A 15,025-nucleotide genomic window follows, 5' to 3' on the forward strand; every position below is an offset into this window, starting at 1 on the left:
TACACACTACCGTTCAAAAGTTTGGGGTCACCCAGACAATTTTGTGTTTTCCATGAAAAGTCACACTTTTATTTACCACCATAAGTTGTAAAATGAATAGAAAATATAGTCAAGACATTTTTCTGGCCATTTAATCGACCCCACAAATGTGATGCTCCAGAAACTCAATCTGCTCAAAGGAAGGTCAGTTTTATAGCTTCTCTAAAGAGCTCAACTGTTTTCAGCTGTGCTAACATGATTGTACAAGGGTTTTCTAATCATCCATTAGCCTTCTGAGGCAATGAGCAAACACATTGTACCATTGTACCACTGGAGTGAGAGTTGCTGGAAATGGGCCTCTATACACCTATGGAGATATTGCACCAAAACCCAGACATTTGCAGCTAGAATAGTCATTTACCACATTAGCAATGTATAGAGTGTATTTCTGATTAGTTTAAAGTGATCTTCATTGAAAAGAACAGTGCTTTTCTTTCAAAAATAAGGACATTTCAAAGTGACCCCAAACTTTTGAATGGTAGTGTATATATATATATATGTGTGTATATATATATATGTGTGTATCAGCTGGATAGTACAGTGGTAATGCTCACTGACTACGACGCAGGAGATCGGGGTTCGAATCCCGGTCAGGGCAAAACATCATCCAGTAAGGGTCCTTAGGCAAAACCCCTCATGATATATCAGCCTACCTCAGGAATGAGTGAAAACATAACTGATAGAGTCATACAGGCAACAAGGGTCAACAAGGTCTGCGTCAGTTGCTAGGGAACCAGGGCAAACTGATGAGAAATGGGCTACTGGAACAAGACATTGATGGACGAGGACAGAAAATACGGATTTGCTAGAATGCTACTATACAAGCAATCCCAGAGAGAGGGGATACATGCAGAGAATGTGGGACCATTGGATACTTCGAAACCCACAATCAAGGCTAACAAAGAAACAGCTATTAGCCCAGTGTTCCAACATCCATAATCGAAATCTGCTATCACAACTAGAGATTAATGAAATACAACAACGATGCTACGGCAAGGGGGAGCCAGGAAGACAGGTCAGTGGGGAGATGTCATCATCCCCACAACCAGAGATTGGGTACCAAGCCCCAACAGCTAACAGCCTCAACACAAGAGCTGCTGACCTGAGAAGGAAGATCGTGACCCAACTGGAAACCTGGAAACCTGGAGCCCCCGACAAATACCGAAGCTGAGTTGCCAAGTACCTTCAGAAGATCTACTAGTAGATGTGAATGCTGCTCTGAAGACAATCTCCACAAGAACCATCACTGAGACCAACAAGCTGATACACAGTACAGCAACAGTAATCATGGAGATGCTTGGACACAAGGTGGGCTCGGGACATAACAAACAGTATCCACCATGGAAGAGATGATTAGAGGCCAAGATAAAGGCAGCAAGGAGAGAAGTTAGCCAGCTAGCTGAACTACAGAAAGGGAACATGGTGAATAAAGGGGCGCCCAGGAAGTACAACTCGCTCTCCGTACCAGAGGCACTCGAAACTGCCAAACAGCGACTAACAGCTCTGGCCACCCGGTTGAGGAGATACACCAAGGAAGGAGAGGCCAGGAGAATAAACAAGCTGTTCTCCACTGAACCAGCCAAGGTGTACTCTCAATGGCAGGGGAACAACAACCCGTCAGACCCACCAAGAGCTGAGGTGGAAAAATACTGGAAAGACATATGGGAAAGAAAGGCATCACACAACACCGATGCCCAATGGTTAGTGGACCTAAGAGCTGACCACAGCAACCTCCCAGAACAAGAACCAGTAACCATCTCAATGGCAGACGTCCAAGAAAGAGTGTCAAAGATGAAGAGCTGGACAGCACCAGGCCCCGATATGATCCATACGTACTGGCTGAAGAAGCTAACTGCACTCCATGAACGCCTAGCAGCACAGATGAACCAGCTGCTGAGGGATGGAACCCACCCAGAATGGCTAACCCAAGGCAGGACAGTCCTAATCATGAAGGACCCCCAGAAGGGACCCATCCCATCCAACTACCGGCCAATTACCTGTCTCTGCACAACATGGAAGGCCCTGTCAGGCATCATTGCGGCAAAAATGAGTAAGCATGTGGCTCAATACATGAGCGAGGCACAGAAAGGAATTGGCAGTAACACCAGAGGAGCCAAGCACCAGCTACTGGCCGATAGAACAGTCGCCCGAGACTGTAAGAAGAGACAGACCAACCTGTGCACTGCCTGGATTGACTACAAGAAAGCCTATGACTCAATGCCACACACATGGATACTGGAATGTCTGGAACTGTATAAGATCAACAGGAACCTAAGGACCTTCATACAGAACTCAATGGAAATGTGGAAGACAACCCTAGAGGCCAACTCAAAACCCATTGCCCAAGTCAGCATCAAGTGCGGCATATACCAAGGAGATGCGCTATCACCACTGCTGTTCTGCATAGGCCTGAACCCCCTCAGTCAGATCATCACGAAGAGCGGCTACGGGTACCGATTCCGTAGTGGGGCAACAATCAGCCACCTGCTCTACATGGATGACATCAAGCTGTATGCCAGGAACGAGCGAGAAATAGACTCGCTGATCCACACCACCCGGATCTACAGCGATGACATAGGGATGTCATTCGGATTGGACAAGTGTGGCCGGATGGTCTCAAAGAGAGGCAAGATGATCCGGACTGAAGGGATTGACCTACCAGAGGGCAACATAGGTGATATCCAAGACAGCTACAAGTACCTTGGCATCCCACAGGCTAATGGAAACCATGAAGAGGCCACAAGGAAGTCAACCACAGCCAAATACCTCCAGAGAGTAAGGCAGGTCCTGAAAAGTCAGCTGAATGGTAAAAACAAGGTCCGAGCCATCAACATGTACGCACTACCAGTCATCAGATACCCCGCTGGTATCATAAACTGGCCAAAGGAGGAGATAGAAGCCACAGATATCAAGACTAGAAAGCTCCTCACCATGCATGGAGGGTTCCACCCCAAGTCCAGCACGCTGAGACTATACACTAAGCGGAAAGAGGGAGGCCGAGGGCTAGTGAGCGTCAAGACCACGGTCCAGGATGAAACATCGAAAATCCGAGAATACATCAGAAAGATGGCCCCAAAGGATGAACTGCTAAGTGAATGTCTCAGGCAGCAGAACCCTGAAGAGAGTGCAGAGGAGGAGGAGGAACAGACAACCTGGAGAGACAAACCCCTACATGGCATGTACCACCGTCAGATAGAGGAAGTGGCTGATATCAAGAAATCCTACCAGTGGCTGGATAATGCAGGACTGACAGACAGCACAGAGGCACTAATCATGGCAGCACAAGAACAGGCCATAAGCACAAGAGCCATAGAGGCCAGGATCTACCAGAGTAGATCAGACCCAAGATGCAGACTGTGCAAAGAAGCCCCTGAAACAGTCCAGCACATAGTAGCAGGGTGTAAGATGCTAGCTGGATCAGCGTACATGGAGAGGCACAACCAAGTGGCTGGGATAGTATACAGGAACATCTGCAACCAGTATGGAATAGAAATACCCAAGTCCCAATGGGCCATACCACAGAAGGTGGCTGAGAACAACAGGGCCAAGATTCTGTGGGACTTCAGCTTCCAGACTGACAAACAGATCCTGGCTAACCAACCGGACATAGTGGTGGTGGACAAAGAGCAGAAGAGGGTGGTGGTGATAGATGTGGCGATCCCAGCTGACGCCAACATCAGGAAGAAGGAACATGAGAAACTTGAGAAGTATCAAGGGTTGAAAGAGCAGCTGGAACAGATGTGGAAGGTCAAGGGTTGCGTGGTCCCCGTGGTAGTGGGGGCACTTGGGGCAGTAACCCCCAAACTGGGAGAGTGGCTCCAGCAAATCCCAGGAACAACATCTGAAGCCTCAGTCCAGAAGAGCGCAGTCCTAGGAACATCGAAGATACTGCGCAGAACCCTCAAACTCCCAGGCCTCTGGTAGAGGACCCGAGCTTGAGGATGACATGGATACCACCCCCCCGCCGGGGGTGAGAAGGAGATTTTTTAATTTTTTTATATATATATATATATATATATACACACACACACACACACACACACACACATTATATATATACACACACAAAATGGAATCATTTGCTGACAGCTCAGTCCCCCCAGTTCAAAAATCCTATCTGCGCCCCTGTATAGAGTCCGTGGGGACATAAAAGAAGGTATTGGCGCAAATGACATCACGTGTCACAAAAAATCGACTCGATGGGTTTACCATTTTTTCTTAGGTATGGTGCTCCGCTGGGAGCTCCGCTATTATGGATATAATAATTGCATATTAATGATGTAATACTTTTATACCAATTTCGTACATGTGGTTTCAGGGATCTTTTTATGCACAAAGTTCCCCTGCATAATTAACTATGAAACAGCAGCCTACAAACATTACAAGAAGTCCAGATTTATGAATTTATATCTGAACTTGTATACTATTACCAAAAACAAGACTTGGTAAATTTTGCAAAATAGCCTCCAAATACCACCTGACTATGTGCATTGATGGAGACTTGAGTGCATAGCACTTTGCAGAAATTGCACACCAAGGACACCTTCAGGTCCTCAATCTCATCCACAGTGATCTCACTGATCTTCAAACTGTCCATCTGGGGCCATTCTCACCAGCAGAAAGTGGTCTTCAGGTGATGAGAAATCATGAGTAGTACTTGCTCACCTTCTGGTGTCAGTGTTCTCAATATCCCCTCTTTTATCTGGATCATCTTTCCACCTTCAAAATATCCCTTACAGGCTCTAGTGAGGATTGAACTCACAACCCCTGGTTTACTAGACCAGGGCTCTTACCACTGAGCTATGGAGACCATAGCTATGCTAGTCTGAGGGGGAAGTTTTGTTTCCGGAGCAGAACTTGAAAATTATGAGTGGTATGGTCTTGAAAGTAAGTGTCTAATTACTCGTGTAGTTTGCCATGATCGTATAGTGGTTAGTACTCTGCATTGTGGCTGCAGCAACCCCGGTTCGAAACCGGGTCATGGCAAAGGTGATAAAAAGCTACCTGAAGAGGCAAAATTTTGGGTTTACTGTCATTAGTCATTTGCACTGTTAGAGTTGATTTGTTTTTATTTATTTATTTGTCTTCCGTTCAATACTGACACTTTTGCACAGTTTTTATCTTCATTCATCACAATTCTTGATTTTAGCACTATTAATGCACAGTCACATGTACAAAGTGCATATATAGCTATTTTTTATTGTTACATTTTTATCTGTATATTGCAAAGTCAGCTTGTTCTTTTTTTAATTCTATTTTATGTTGCACAGTGTGTCTTTTTCATTTCCCATATTTGATAACTTGCTGCTGCAACAAAAATTCCCAGCTTGGGAGCTATCTATCTATCTTTGTGATTACACAGCCTGATAATTACAATTCATTTTTTTATACCCCCACTCCAAAGAAGTGGGGATATACTGGTTTACCTCTGTCCGTCCGTCTGTATCTCCGTCCATCCGAAACACCCTTTTTCTCAGCAACCACAAATCATAGTCACTTAGTACCAAACTTCAGCTTGGTGTTCTATACTGTGTATACTGTTTTCAAGTCTGTCGCACATCGACTATCTGTTTACCGACTGAATGTATTTATGAAATTTATAGGGTGGATTTAGACGCTATTTCAAGAAGCAAAGTGCTATTTCAAAATGACGGTTTACCAGGATGCTATTTGAAATACCTGGGTTGAACACTGCTCTTTACTTACTTGTTTCAGGGTTAATTATTTGTTGAAGTCAACATTCATAATAAGTGTCCTATTCCTTCAATTGCTTGTATTCTGATATAAGCGAGAGTGAGGGTATATGTAAGTGAGTAGTAGTTCACAGTTGACATTGTTTTGTAATTCATTTATTCAAATTGTCATAAATATGTATCATGATTTATCATTGCAATATATCATTACATGCTGAGTAAATATTATCATAAATAATGTTACACATGCAAATATTCGTATAAAAGCACACCCATTTGATCTATATAGGCCTTTAAAAGCGGGTGACTGGGAATATCGTGTGCTGGATATTGGATATACATGTGTGGAGTGTAACGAGAGAAGAGCAGGGCTCACTGACTCCACAGCCACACTGGGGACGATCCTCTCATCGATCTCCTTCAGCTTGTTAGCAAACAGCTGTCTGTCCTCTGTGGCAATGATGGCCTCTACAGGTGTGCCCAAAACCTTCACATTGTACTGCTGCAGCATGCCAATCTGAAACAGCACCACTCCTACCACAGGGTATCGTAGGTCGTAAGTTTAAGTATCCAGAACTAGACCTGCGGCTACAATCATCGACACCTTAATGATCTTTTGGCCATTGCAAAAGTAGAAGAGACTTTCAATAAATAAATTGTGCATGAATAGTCACTCAAACTTACACTGGAAAAAAATAAGTTGATTCCCGATTACTTAGCATGTCAGATGATGTGACACCGTTCCACAGTTATCGACACTGTTCCACAATTATTGACATTGAGATGAGAATTATTTTTTAAATGGTATGTGGAATTAAGTTAACAAAACAGTTTTTATTTAATTTTTTATATAGACTTGTATTAAGTCCAAAATATGTTTTATATAAATATATCGAAGTCAGTGCTTAGGTAAATGAGGAAGTAATCCTAATGGTTGTAAACAAATGAACTGATAATGTTTAACCTGTGTCAGAAAATCTTTTTGTTCCACTTTCTACCCACTTTCTAAGTACTTTTGTACATTAAATTTTGTTAAATCACTCATTGTCGTTTGTATTAATTTCTAGGTTTGTAGTTTGCCAATAAATGTCAACAGGCAATTGATATTATAACCACATGAAAATCCAGGTAAAAGGTCGCATGTCAGTTCTCGAACCAAAACTTTATATTTCTATATCTAAAAATATAAAATGTCTGATATTGTAATATATGGTAGATATTTACAACAAACTGCAAAAAAAAATTCTAAATGGAATAGAAAAACCTGAATATTTCAAGCATGTAATTTATAATACATACATACATACATATATATATATATATATATATATATATATATATATATATATATATATATACTAGGAATTTGATTTTGGTCGAATTCTATTTATTTCAATCAGATTCCAAATACTCTCTAAGCATTCCATTCTGTTATGAATCAGGAAAAAATTATGATAAATCACAGCACTTATATATTTTTTAAAGTACTTCATCTGCTTCAACAATGCTACACAAAGATCGATCCATAACAGTTGTAAATGTCACTTAATTCCACAAGGTGTCGATAATGGTGGACACCGGTGAAAGTGATCACGATGATCAACACCTCACATGACTTCTCAAACGCGTGATAAGATACAAAATGCCGACTGTCAAATGAAGGAGTAAGAAACAAACTAGGTTTCGACAAGGATATCATGAAATATCGGTGAATTTGATAAGTAAAAACATGTCCATGATCTTTCCACCATACTTACATGCAATGATAGCATCCAGGTTTTCCTCAACTTGCTCATCGTGCTAAAAAAAAATTCCATCTCAGATAACGAGCTGTGTCATCAGACGACAAGATCAAAGGGTGAGGGGTGTCTTCCGGTTGATTAATTAACCAATAAAAACTGTTGGAACTGAAACTCACCTTTGTAAAATTGTTTTCAATTGGTAAATCTGAAAAGGTGTCAGTAATTATGTACTGTTGATAATTGTAGCTGTCACTCTATATCTACACATGTAGAGATATAATTCAGAACAGGTCTCACCACAGTTGAGTGCCATTTGTCCGCCGATGGAGAGCAGGATGCCATCCGGACTCTCAGCTTTGACCACCTCCGTCACCAATTGGGGTGTTATGGCCAAGAAGTAGACGGTGTCTGCCTGCTTGGTTCCCACATTGTTAGTCTGCACCGAGGCACTGGTCATGTTCATCAGCACCGTCTTCAGGTTCTCCTCCTGCACACAGTGCAACATGGTGGATATTTACTCTGTTCCAGGGCAACAGGTCTAATTAGCAAAAGCTGCATTTCCTCCACAAACTCCATCATGGCAATAAAAGATCATACTAGCATCAAATCTAAAATTCTAATTCTCGCTAGTGTGCTTAGACAGCGTTTACTGATATGCTCCTCTGATGAGCTCCGAAGGTTAGCTATCACAGATTCCTTTCACTTTGTTTTTCTTTATTTCTTGAATTGCTGACTGACCTCAGTATCTCCAACTCACATTTTTCAACAGGGTTGTCATATTCCCACCATCCACTATGAAATTCTAACTCTCGCTCAAGTGCAAAGTCAGCTGAGACAGCTAGTGGGATCGATGCCCGCATTCTCCAAAACACCCACTGTCCCCGTGCTCGCATTTTACAGAGAAAAACTTTCTTGTCATCTTGCAAACCAGCCGAATCATCTGCACTTTCAGCCAAGTCAAGATCAAATTTCTTTCGCCACATTCAAAGCAGCACATCTGTGAAAACAGCCACTATTTGGATTAAACCCACAACCTTGGCACTGTTTGCAACAATGACCAAATCAACTAACTGCACATTACTTTTCTGCTGATATGCTCCTCTGATGAGCTCCGAAGGTGAGGTATTACAGATTCCTTTCAGTTTGCTTGGCTTTATTTCTTGAATTGCCCACTGACCTCAGTATCTCCAACTCACATTTTTCAACAGTCTTGTCATATTCCCACCATCCACTATAAAATTCTAACTCTCACTCGAGTGCAAAGTCAGCTGAGACAGCTTTTACAAACTGAAAATATGATGCTTACCTGCTTGTATTCTTAAAGCTGCTGGTGAAAAGCAAGCTGCTGTCCTGAAAAGGCACTTTTCACCACTTTCCACCCAACTGCTCTCATTGAACAATGAAGCAACAAATGCTTCCTGAGGCATGCCCCAAAAGTGTGAGAAGCATGCCAGGGACTCCATGTGAGGAGATTGGATTGTTTTAGTGGCAAAACCCTTGAAGCTTACCACCTGGTATTCTTGCAAATGGGAGTCAGAATACACTCCCCCAGAACAAAAGTCTGCTTCTGGGCAGTCGCCCACTTGAAAATAAACAAACAACCAATGGAAACTCAGGCATGGTTGCAGAAAGCAATGAGCAGGCCAGGAAGGGCAGGTTGGGGAGCTTGCGGTTGTTAGTTGGACAAACCCTTAGACACAGCAAGGGAACTAGCTCAAGTGGTAGAGTGCTTGCTTTGCATGTAAGAGGTGGTGGGATCGATGCCCACATTCTCCAAAACACCTGCTGCCCCTGTGCTTGCATTTTACAGAGAAAAACTTTCTTGTCATCTTGCAAACCAACCGAATCATCTGCACTTTCAGCCAAGTCAAGATCAAATTTCTTTCGCCACATTCAAAGCAGCACATCTGTGAAAACAGCCACTATTTGGATTAAACCCACAACCTTGGCACTGTTTGCAACAATGGCCAAATCAACTAACTGCACACTACTTTTCTGCTAAGATGCTCCTCTGATGAGCTCCGAAGGTGAGCTATCACAGATTCCTTTCAGTTTGCTTGGCTTTCTTTCTTGAATTGCAGACTGACCTCAGTATCTCCAACTCACATTTTTCAACAGGCTTGTCATATTCCCACCATCCACTATGAAATTCTAACTCTCGCTCGAGTGCAAAGTCAGCTGAGACAGCTTTCACAAACTGAAAATATGATGCTTACCTGCTTGTATTCTTAAAGCTGCTGTCCTGAAAAGGCACTTTTCACCACTTTCCACCCAACTGCTCTCATTGAACAATGAAGCAACAAATGCTTCCTGAGGCATGCCCCAAAAGTGTGAGAAGCATGCCAGGGACTCCATGTGAGGAGATTGGGTTGTTTTAGTGGCAAAACCCTTGAAGCTTACCACCTGGTATTCATGCAAATGGGAGTCAGAATACACTCCTCCAGAACAAAAGTCCACTTCTGTGCAGTCGCCCATGTGAAAATAAACAAACAACCAATGGAAACTCAGGCATGGTTCCAGAGAGCAACGAGCAGGCCAGGAAGGGCAGTGTTGGGGGGCTTGTGGTTGTTAGTTGGACAAACCCTTAAACACAGCAGGGGAATTAGCTCAAGTGGTAGAGCACTTGCTGCGCAAAGGCAGGGGCCCAATCTTTGAGCTCTCGGCGCATGCAGGAAACATCGCGAAAATAAACGCCAACGGAGTGAAGGGGATTTGGTGAAATTCTACCGTGGGCTTTTTGTGTGGAAGTGTATTAATGTGTTTGAGTTGAAAGTTTGCAGGTTGTCGCGCCGGACGGGATTCGATACCGCGACACTTCTACATGGGGATCTGGTGAACTGTGTATATTACAGTTTTTCTCAATTGGTTTGGCTCATTTCCTGAAACTGAGATGACATTCTCAAAATAACATGGACAAATCCCCAAACCCACTTGCAACTTCTCACAACAGATTGGCATTTCTCATTGCTTTCGTCAAATTGCAAATCCTTTGTACATGTCTCCGGTGTCTAGTGCATCCTTGCAAATGGTTATGTACAAGTGGCCCACAGTTAACACAATCATCCCACATTTAGCTCAACTTCCAAATGAATATATGTTCATAATCTATCCCAATTAGCTGCTTCTCAATGTTATGGTCGTTCCCTCCAAAACATGTCAGAACAATTTCATCGTATAAGCCATCATATGCAGAATAGTCTGCTCAATTGTCAAAATTAGTCAAGGACATAATACAATATAGTATATATATATATATTTTTGTCAGAAGAATTTGGAAGATTTTTGGAATAAATACATGGCAGTTAGGTGAATAAGTGACAGGTGAATTCAGGTTTAGACTAACGATGGAGGAGTTTCCCACATCACAGATGACCAATCCAACAGTTTGTGGAGTTACCTGGCAGGTGTTGTGTATGACTGTGCCTACGGCCATACATGTATATATAGAGCTTGGCCTGGTGCCAGTACTATTTGCAGAATGAATATGGAGGAACCTCAACAAGGTCAACTTCCAGCTGGAGGAAGGGGAAGAGGAAGAGATGGAGGAGGAAGGAGAGGAAGAGGAAGAGGGGTGCGTATGCGTGGTGGTGGAGTAGGGGGAAGAGGGCGAGGCGTGCGTAGGCATCACACTGTCCCCGATGAAATTAGAGCCACCATTATTGACCATGTTGTCAATCATGGTCTAACCATGGCAGAGGCAGGGCGCCGAGTGCAGCCTAACGTGCCACGCTCTACAGTCTCTTCCATCATTCAAACCTTTCGCAGGGAAAACAGGTATGCACCCAGGCAGTGATGGAATTACAATTTTTGCTTGGAAAGGTGTGTGTGTGTGTGTGTGTGTGTGTGTGCGTGCACGCCTGCACGTGTGTGCATGTGTGTAGGCCTATACTGCAAAATCGTATGATGCAGTGTTCATAGTACAGTAAATTGGACAAAATAAAGCAAATTACAGTTGCAGTTTAGAGTAGTTTTGCAGTGCAAATTGTCATGTTGTCCGTGTCTATCTGCAGAATTGGGCGACAGCCTCCTGTGGGCGGTAGAAGGAGATTGCTCACAGATCCCCAGGAACAAGCCATCTGCAACATGGTCATACAGAACAATGCCATTACACTCACACAGATCCGCAATGCAGTCCTTGAAGACCAAGCCATCTTCCACAATATCAACTCCATTAGTGTATCAACCATAGACCGGGTACTCAAGAGAAACCGTATGACAATGAAACAAATATACAGGGTACCATTTGACAGGAATACAGAGAGGGTAAAAGAACTGCGGTACCAGTATGTGCAGGTAAGTCAATTACTGTATTTGTTTTCCACCATTGTAACCTATACACTATGCAGAGGTTCAAAGTTTGGGGGGTTTTCCGTATCTTTACTGTACCTTTGGAATCCAGTATCTGACCACAGAATTTTGCCTAAGAACTGTAACAGAAAACTGTGATCAGTATTTCTCCATTTTGTGTCACATACCAGCTGGAGTATCTCTGCATAGGCCAGCATAGGTTTGGAACCGTTGCAGGTTATATTGACTTTGTGAAGAAGATATTACTGCTGTGTATGACCCATCTGCATGATTTGGTTTTACCTGTGTTTCTCTTTTGTAGAGAATAATGGCATTGGAGGGAATAGAAACACCTCATCTCCTGGTGTTTGTGGACGAGGCAGGTTTCAATCTGGCCAAGTGCCGCAGGCGCGGACGTAACATCATTGGCCAGCGGGCCACAGTAGACGTCCCGGGTCAAAGAGGAGGAAATATCACAATGTGTGCGGCCATTTCTGACAATGATGTGGCCACACATATTGCAAGCCTAGGCCCATACAACACGCAGAGGCTCCTCCTCTACCTGGATCGTCTGTATGTGGATTTGGTCCCCGAGAATGAAAGGGGACTCGAAGCGCCCCACCTATCACAATTTGTCATTGTGTGGGACAATGTCAGCTTTCACCGTGGCCCACTCATCAGAGCGTGGTTCGACACCCATCCAAGGATGCGTAATGTTTTTTTACCACCATACTCGCCATTCCTCAATCCCATTGAAGAATTTTTTTCTGCTTGGAGGTGGAGGGTTTATGAACGCCACATTGGGGATCAGAGGTCTCTCCTCAATGCCATGGATGCTGCCTGCGATGACATCACAGGCGATCAGTGTCGGGGTTGGCTAAGACATTCACGCCGCTTCTTTCCACGCTGCATCGCAAGGGAGAACATCCGGTGCGATGTTGATGAAAATCTGTGGCCAAACAGAGAGCAGCGGATGGATGGCCTGGAGGATGAGGAAGGCTACCAGGAGAGGGTGGGGGAAGACAGCAACAGCGACTAATCCAAGTGTTAAACTTGTGGAACTTGCTTTTTTCAATTCCTTTTTTGGTTCATGTTTATATTTTGTGATATAGCCTATAGACGCATGACATCACATGCAGGAGGTAAATGCATATTTTCCTTTTACTGTATACCTATACTCTCTGTTCGTAATGCAGTAATGCATGCAATTTTGTTTGTGTGAAAATTGTGTGAATAAACAATTTCTTTGGTGAAATGAGTGCACTGTGTGTGGTGTCAAACTTTGGAGGCTGCTGTCACTGTAAAACCCTATTTCTCCAGTTTTATATATAATAGTATTCCTTTAGCTAGACCTCTGACAAACTGTCTAAGCATTTTGACTTGCAGTGCTTACACGATGCCAAAGGGACAATGCATTTTGGGGGTATTGACTATTTATTTGAGAAGGATATTTAGTTTTGACATATGGATAAACTGTTTTGGGAGAGATATGAGCATTTGCAGATGATCCATGTAATTGTGTTGAGCCATCCAGGTCATTTAGACAGAAGCACTTAATGAACAAAAATGAGGCCAAGCAATTGAGAAGGATCTATGCCATTTTTATGGTACTGACTATTTACATGGGAAAGGGATTTCCTTTTGAAGCGTGAATGAATGGTTTTGGGAGAGATATGACATTTTGCTGGTTATCTGAAGGGTTGTGCAGAGCTGTATCACTGTTTCGCAAAATGACCTTATAGTTATAGGAATGTCATCTCAGTTTCAAGAAATGAGCCAAACCAATTGAGAAAAACTGTAATAGTAATGCTTTCCCATGTTCATGTTAATTATTTGATGGTAATAATAAAGTGGCACAGACACAATATGCTGTTTTTTTTTAGCTGCTACAACTGTTGACTTAGGATGATACACAGGATACAGTAACTTTATAGTAGACCTAATAGGGAGAGGTGTTTCTCCTTATATTAGTAGAATTACTACTAAAAGTTTGCCAATAATAATTATCTTCATATAGTCAGTCCATTTAATGTTCAGGTTGTTTGATGGTGAAGTTAAGTGCACAAAGACAGTAACACAATATGTGGTGTATTTTGTATGATAAAGGTTTTTTTTTTATGATGATACACAGGCCGAGACAAATACATCTGAGTGCAATCAATCACTTTTAATGTATCTGAAATTGGACAGTAAAAAACAAGAGATGAAACATCAAGTTTAAAAACCAAGCATGTATTTAATCACTCACACAAACCAATGTACAATTTACAGGGAGAAATGTGCATGAGTAAAGGGGGAAGGTTGTCAGGAAAACTATGTACATGTAAAAACTACATAATATATGTGGTATATACACACACACAAACACACACTATACAAGCAATAGCAGCAGAACTTATACACACACTATATACATATTGTACAATAGAAGAACTACTTTTGAGCTCTCTGTTCTTCCAACCACTCTTCAACAGACTTGCCACCTTAGGCCTGGGAACAGAAAGTCGTGCTCCCAAAGCGACTATGCCCATACTCTTTAGTCTTGGGTTTGCCACATTGGCTACACATGTTATATGTCGCACCCCTTACATATTTTCTTTTCTCCGCACTACCACTGGCCTCTTCAGCGGCTCGCTGACGCCTGTTCCTCTCTGTGTACCGTGAAACAGGAGGTGGTGGGCCAGCGGGAGGAGGCGGCGGGCCAGCGGGCGGAGGTGGCGCAGGTACAGATGGGGCTGCACCAGGTGTTGAGGCAGCCAAAGTCGTTGCTGGGAGCTGGAGAAAGGGAACAGGTGGTGCAGGAACAGTCATTGCTGGGAGCTGTACCAATGGGACAATTATGAGACCATTATTGTGTAAATTTGAGGGAAATCAATAAAAAAAGGGGGAGACCTACCACTGAATAAGTGTCCGCTGGTTGATTTGAAACAACTGAATTGTTGTATCTGCCATCAACCTTGGGCTGGCGATGATCAAGTCACGGATGTGGTGGTAATCATCCAGAATTCTGGTCCACCTGGGAGTGGAAACACCGGCCTTCCTGGTAGTGCACTTGTGCAAAGTGCACAAGCGTGTGCACATGGCGTCTACCAAGCGGCTGGTACCAGGCCACTGAGCCAGCCCCCCAGGGTGACCTATCAAGCTGCGCTTGACGCTCTCCACACCCGGTGTGACTCCAGACCGCTTCGGTGCCTTGAATCGACCAGACGACAGCCGCTCCTGGTGACGTGGCTGGTAGTCGATCCTCTCCTTGTCGCTGTCTGG

At 43.3% G+C, this 15,025-nt stretch overlaps 2 non-coding genes across 2 annotated transcripts; one reads left to right on the plus strand and one right to left on the minus strand.

Annotated features, from left to right (window-relative positions):
• Positions 1–4,776: 4,776 nt before the first annotated feature.
• On the minus strand, positions 4,777–4,850 carry trnat-agu (transfer RNA threonine (anticodon AGU)). Its single transcript has one exon. It is a non-coding gene; the product is annotated as a tRNA-Thr (tRNA).
• Positions 4,851–4,953: 103 nt separating this feature from the next.
• trnah-gug (transfer RNA histidin (anticodon GUG)) lies at positions 4,954–5,025 on the plus strand. The gene has a single exon. It is a non-coding gene; the product is annotated as a tRNA-His (tRNA).
• The last annotated feature ends 10,000 nt before the right edge of the window (positions 5,026–15,025 follow it).

Source organism: Neoarius graeffei, chromosome 1 (assembly GCF_027579695.1).
Source record: "Neoarius graeffei isolate fNeoGra1 chromosome 1, fNeoGra1.pri, whole genome shotgun sequence".
Classification (NCBI taxonomy): Eukaryota; Metazoa; Chordata; class Actinopteri; order Siluriformes; family Ariidae; genus Neoarius; species Neoarius graeffei.